The sequence below is a fragment of the Mustela erminea genome, chromosome 14 (assembly GCF_009829155.1).
Source record: "Mustela erminea isolate mMusErm1 chromosome 14, mMusErm1.Pri, whole genome shotgun sequence".
Classification (NCBI taxonomy): domain Eukaryota; kingdom Metazoa; phylum Chordata; class Mammalia; order Carnivora; family Mustelidae; genus Mustela; species Mustela erminea.
In genome coordinates, this window is record NC_045627.1 from 80,002,961 (window position 1) to 80,009,581 (window position 6,621).

Sequence of the window (6,621 nt, forward strand, 5' to 3'; positions counted from 1 at the left end):
TTGGAAAAACTGGCAACCGGCCTCAAGACTAAGCTTCTAAAACCATCACTGGTGAAGAAAGCCCCACCTATTACTGGTTCTGTCACCTCCACCAAGGCCACTTCCGTGTTAGGAACGCAATCTTGCAGCCATCACCGTCCCTAAAATCCAGGCACTTCTGCTGCACCGTGTCCAACAAAATGAGGCCCCCTTTCCTCGGGTCATTCACTTTTGAATGCAAGTCTCATTCGGGCACATCAGAGTGACAGAGCCAGGATGCCAAACCTGAGTTTTAACTGCAAAGTATTCTGGGAATTTGGAGTCTGACCTCCACTTTGGGAATATAATGATGAATTTCTCTAAATACAAGCACATGATGAGCGGTCATGAGTCATGATAAATATTCACTGTCCCCTGTTATCGGTGTTTAATAGCAGTGACACTATAAAGACCAAAAGCTAGGAGGAGATCCCATGCTCTCTTAATTTTCTACCCTGCTTCTCCCTCATTTTGAATGAAAATGTCAAGAGAAACATGAGAGAATTAAGGTTGACTTTTGAATATTTTATAATATATTAATTTAACCTACCCTAATATATGACATTGTGTTCCTCTTTATGAAAAATAAAATGCCAAATAAAACTAGTTTCCAAAGATATAAGGAACATAGCACCACATTATCCCAGGGTTGCTCAACTTCAACATTATTGATATTTTGGGCTGGAAAATTCTGTGTCATGGGGGGCTGTCCTGGGCCTTATAGGATGTATAACAGCATCCCTGGCCTCTGCCCCCTGGAAGGTAGGCACACATACCCAATTATGACAACCAAAAATGTCTCCAGTCATTGCCAACATCCACTGGGGGTAGGGACAAGATCATCCCTGGTTGAGAACCACTGCCTTACACCAATACAGCACGTGCAAAGTACACAAAGTACTCTCCTTAGAAACACTACGAGCCTTCATGGCCAACTCTCTTCAGACATCTTGACCCCAGCACTGCATTTGGAAAACATTTCATTTCCCATGTCTCATCAATTCCTGAAATAGCAACAGGGCAAACAGACAAAGGTGATATTTAAGAGGAAGAAAAAAATTCCTAAGATAAGGTAAGCCCAAGTGTGCCAAATGGAGGAGAGAACTGGTCCCAGAGCCCAAAGAAGGAGGAATAGCACAGGGTTCTTGGGCATGTGTAACAGCTGTACCTCTACTAAATGTGAGCTTCTGGGCAAATTTTTTATCCTGAAAGAACCCCAACTCTGAAAATATAACAAATCCACAATGATGCCCACTTCTGGAGGATTTGGAGAAGATCCAACATGAATGGAAGAACTGATACATAGTGGGCACACAGTAATGGTGACTAGTCTTGGATAATTCTTTGTCCTGACTTATGTCACTTCCTCTTGTCAAGAGGGGGTCATTCTAAAGGACATTCTCAAACTCTTCCACTTAAACCTTACTCCAGAAGACAGTCTTTTTGAGAAGAATTTTCCCTTTCTCAGTCTAAATGCTTTTCCTCATTTTGTCACTGTTTACCAGGTATGCAAAGTCCAGGGCAAGATATTGTAAGAAGAATCAAAACAAGAAGAAGGGAGGGTGGAGGAGGAGAAGGACATTATTGTCTAAAAACCTGTAATGTAGTAAGACAGCTACAAAAACCACTGAGACGTGTGACCATGGTCAATGCCACTACCACCACTTGCTGTGAAAGAAAGACATTAATGATCACCAGGAAATTTGCTAATTACTTTTGTAAATTTGAATTGTGTTTATCCTTGTAGATCATATTTATTTTTAAGCACAAGAGTCCTTAAAGTGTTCATAGCATTTTTAACTCAGCCATCTCAACATTGCCCATGTTACTTAAATATGTTCCCCTTCCAATGTTTATGTGAGCCATGCACAACTTCGGACCCTCATGAATATGCATGAGTTAAGCGCTCAGGTGGCAGGAAATGAACAAGAAATGAGTGCTCATTATGTCTTTCTAATCATCAAAATGTTCTTCAGGCTGAAGCTTTGTGTCAGGACTCCTTCCCCTTCTTTCCCTAGCCATTGCTTCGCGTCATTTCTTCCCAGAGGAGGACTGCCAGCAATCCCTGCTCCCTTGTCAGGGCCTTGGGTGGAATAATTGGGTAAAATTGCTTCCTTCTTCCTCTTTGCTGATTGCTTCATTTTGAAATATAGTCTTTAACAATATCCCAAGTGGTCCATGAAGGATGCTGACAACACAGCCTGTATTTGGTGCAATTATGCAGGGTTGGGGTGATCCAGTCTGGCTGAGTTTCTGGGGCCCTAGAACATTCTAGAGCAGCTCTAGCCCCTGCCTGTCTATGGCATAGCTGGGATTTCTCATCACAGATGGCCTCACTGCAACCATCCCTGAACTTCATCGCATTCCTAAAGATCCACAACCCAAGCAGGTCACCTTCTCTGGTGATACTCTGTACAAAGAACCTCTAACACAAGGCTTGACCAACTTCTTATATTCAAGATCTCAGTACATTTTATTTTTTCACTTTTGATTCGACTTTCATCAATACTTTAGATATCAGCTGCATGGATGGGATATCTCAGTTTCATCTATGAGGAGTAGAAAATATTTACAAATACAAAAACAGAGAAATAAAACACAGAGACAAAACACTTGAAAGCCATTTTTATTATGTTCTCTTTGAAAGGCAGAGACAAGGCAATTTGCTTTCCCATTTTGATTCCAACTCTGGTTCATTATGCACTAGAAATGGCTTTTATGGATGGCAAAAAAATCATCTTGCATCTGCATTGTGCCATTTAGCGGTGAAGGGTTCTTTGTTGTCACCTTTAGATGGGAACCTTGACCTTGCAGAAGCCTCTCATTTGGGTTTCCATTAAAATGTGTCTGCTGACAAAACTCAATGATGAACCCAAACCACATCTCATTATGTCCATCTCTGAATTATTACATAGACACATCTAAATTCATTCTAGTGTCACCATCTAAGGTGAGAGGCCCTTTCCAAATTTTTTTTTAGACAAAATGCAGAATTGGAATGGTCCTCATGGTGTTTTTCAAGGGTATTTTGCATGTGTGTGCAGTCATACATGACATTCAGAGTTGGTAACTTGAGAGTTGGAATGTCTGGGATGGTGTGTCTTCCCTGTGTCTTATCTTTGTCACCATGGAGCAGTCCTGGATATCATGGGAGGAGATGGTGAGCAGTGTCCCTGCAAAAGGTAAAGAGCAGAAAAGCGTTTTTCTTCTCCCGGTGTGGCCAAAGACCACCTTCATCAGAATCAACTCTGGTGCTTATTTAAAATGCAGATCGCTAAATGACAAGACAGACCCATGCAGTCAGAATAACTGATGGTGATGCCTAGGAAAATGAATTTTCCACAGGCACTGCTTATTATCTGATGTACACCAAACTGTGAGTCCTATTGTCTGCCATTAAGTGGCCAATTTATATAATCCTGCCTCCCTACTTCCCCAGCGTGATTGAGATTACAGCCAAGGGGCCACAAAGCCAGTGCCAGGGAGCCCAGCAATGAATTTCAGCCTTCCCTCTCTCCTTACATGATAGATATTGGAAGATAAGTGTATTATACCAGTTCGGTGCTTTCTCTATAGTTTACCTTTTTCAAGTTGTTTTTAATGACATAAGTAGCACATAAGTACATTATCCTGTTTAATAAAAATGAAACAGGTAAACCTACAGTCCCCTTGACCTCAATCCCAGTCCCTCCCTCAAAGGAGACACAGGCCCCTCCCCTGCACATTTACATACATATGTTTGAACCCATAGAAAAGAAGTACTGATAGACATATAGGTTGTGTGCAAATTTTTGTTTCCTACAAAACTTACTACGATAGAGATGTTCCAGGTGTTGGTCAAAGAGTACAAACTTCCAGTTATAAGACAAATTCTGGGGAGCTCATGTACAGTATGGTCATTATTGTTAATATAACCAAAGTAACATTAAAGTATATAATATTAAAGTAGAATATATTTTAAGGTTAGCAAGAGAGTAGATCTAAAATGTTCATCCCAAAAAAGGAATAGTAATTATGTGATATGATGAAGGGGTTAGCTAATGCTACAGTGGTAATCATTTTGCAATACGTAAGGGTATCAAATCAACCCATTATCCACCTTAAATTTACACACTGTTATATGTCAATGATATCTCCATAAAGCTGGAAAAGAATATTCCACATATCAATATTTGGATTGAAGGTAAAGCATAGGATCAGTGACGACATTTTCTGGCTGCCCCAGATATTCTTATACAGCCCTGCATTCGTTATTTATTTTGTAAAATCTCCAGATTTGAATTCAGAGAAACAAAAATCAAATCAAATAACCATGTTCCCATATTCCTCCTTGGGGAGAATTCTCCTGGGGCCATTCAGCAAAAGGGAATCTGTAAGTCACGAGATAGGACCCAATTCATGTTGACCACCAGCGCTGCGGGGAACTCTCTATCACTTAATGAATTTTAAGAGCTCATTGTAGATGACATGAGTTCTCTTAATGGTCAGATAATTATGGTAATGAATGCAACATTCTTCATGGATGTGAGGAACAGCCTTGCATCCTCCGAACTAACAGCTAACGAAATACCCAAGGCAAAATCTAAGCTACTGAATCCCTGTTCAGGGGGAGTCCATAGGGCAGTCTGGGCCCATCGCCATCCAGGCTCTTAGAGGAGTGAGCTGGGACAAGGAGCTACTGCTTGAAGAGGTGCCAAGGCGGACACTCGTGACTCCAGCCTATGAATCAGGACACCTGGGTACAAACTTGCACACTTACATTAACTGTCTGAGACACCCAGGGCAAGCCCTATCCAACTCAGGGTCTCCACGTCCTCTTCTGTAAAGCAGGTTGGGGAGAAGACCAGATAATCGGAAAGTCTCTATGAGCTCTCATAGTCCAGGAGCCCAAGACTGTGGCCCTGAGATAGTCAACTATCTACCTGCCTTGATGACATCATCTGTCCAGACACCTGCCCAGCATTTGTCTCCAGTTCTACCTTAAGAGAAGGTGGTCCACCTTCCGTCTGATGTACTTGGACACCCCTCACAGCCTATGGCTTTGCTCACCACAAGTCTGGCCTTCCACATCTAGGAAACAACCTTGGGCCCTCGGATTCACACTTCACTGAGGAAGAACCCCTGCAGGAAAGAGTTGAGTCCCTGTGCTCGCCTCTCGACGCGTCAGCCCTCGAGCCCCAAGCATGGTGAGGAAAATCAGCCTGGGTCAGTGTTGGCAGGCTTCAGGGTTTAAGTGAGCTGCATTTGGCTTGATTCCTATGATTCAACAGATCCAGCCAACCCAAGTCCTCACTCCCACTCTGCAGGCATTTTCTGGACAGGTGAAGGCTCCCCTGTTGACCAATGATGCATGTGCTTGCAAGATTTAAAAAGTTGTAATTGTCTACTGTTCCCCAGCTACTCTGCTTTCGTATCACAAATTTCAAAAATGTAATTAAAGAAGGAAGACTTTTTTTTCCTTTTACATTAAACCCAGAAAATTAAACATAGCTAGAGAGCAACCTGAGATATTTCTTAGGCAAGAATCTTTATTAAAAAAAAAAAAAAAGTGCATGTGTGAGTGTGTGTGTGTGTGTGTGTGTGTGAACGTCAGGTGGGGACTTAGCCATATTCCTCAGATCCCAGCAATTATTATCATCTGTCTAAGCAAGGCCCCTTCCCTGTTAATGTTTTATTTTTTCCCCCTGTCTCCCTTAATAGGCATTTATTCTAATGATTTCATATATATATCCTTGAATATACATGTAAATCCTTGAAATAAGTGCAAAGGGCTCGAAGGGAGGCTTAATTTACATAAATGTTATTGTGCCATAAATCTTGATCTGGGGCCTCATTTTTTTCATGCCACACTAGCTTTTAAGGTCTATCCCTTTCCCAGAGTGTTTTCTACTTCATGGCTTGCACCTGCTGTTTTGTCTTCCCGAGGAGACGATGTAGCCTGCGTCTAAGGGGACTCTTCAAATCTGTGTAGAAGAGATGAATTGGACGGACAGCATCTCTGCCTTGGTACAGCAGTAACTGCCTCATGGGAATGCAGGCTGCACTGATTTTCTAAGAGACCTCGAAAACACAGCAATTGCTCTCTCAACAACACAAGATTTTTTCCCTTCCAGAGGCTCTGCCATCTAACATGTGGTCCCCATCTCTGGGCCCAGCTCTTCTGGCTCCCCGGGCAGAAGGAAGGCGTCAGAAATCCCAGGAAACACATTCCCAGCCCTTTTCCTGGCAAGACCCACGAGTAACATACCTCTTCTGCCCACAGCCCACATGGCCATTCCTTGCTGCAAGGGAGGCTGGGATGTCACACATGCCCAGCTGAAGTTCTGTTCCTTGTCAAAGGAGCGGTTCCTGGGACAGCTAACCATCTGTCACACGGCACTGCTCCCAAGTGGGTGGGCAGGCTGTGCTTTGTGGTCCGTGGTCCTGATTGTCCTTCCTTGTTCTGAGATGCCCACGGCTCCCCTCTGGGGCTGTCTTGCGCACATGGCTTCGAGGTCCATATTTGCATGCAAGAGGCACACTTGTCTGTGTTGTTTCTCACGTCTGGCTCTACCTCCTCTCTCATTTCCCCACTTCCCTAATTTCTGCATGATGGGGAAAGGA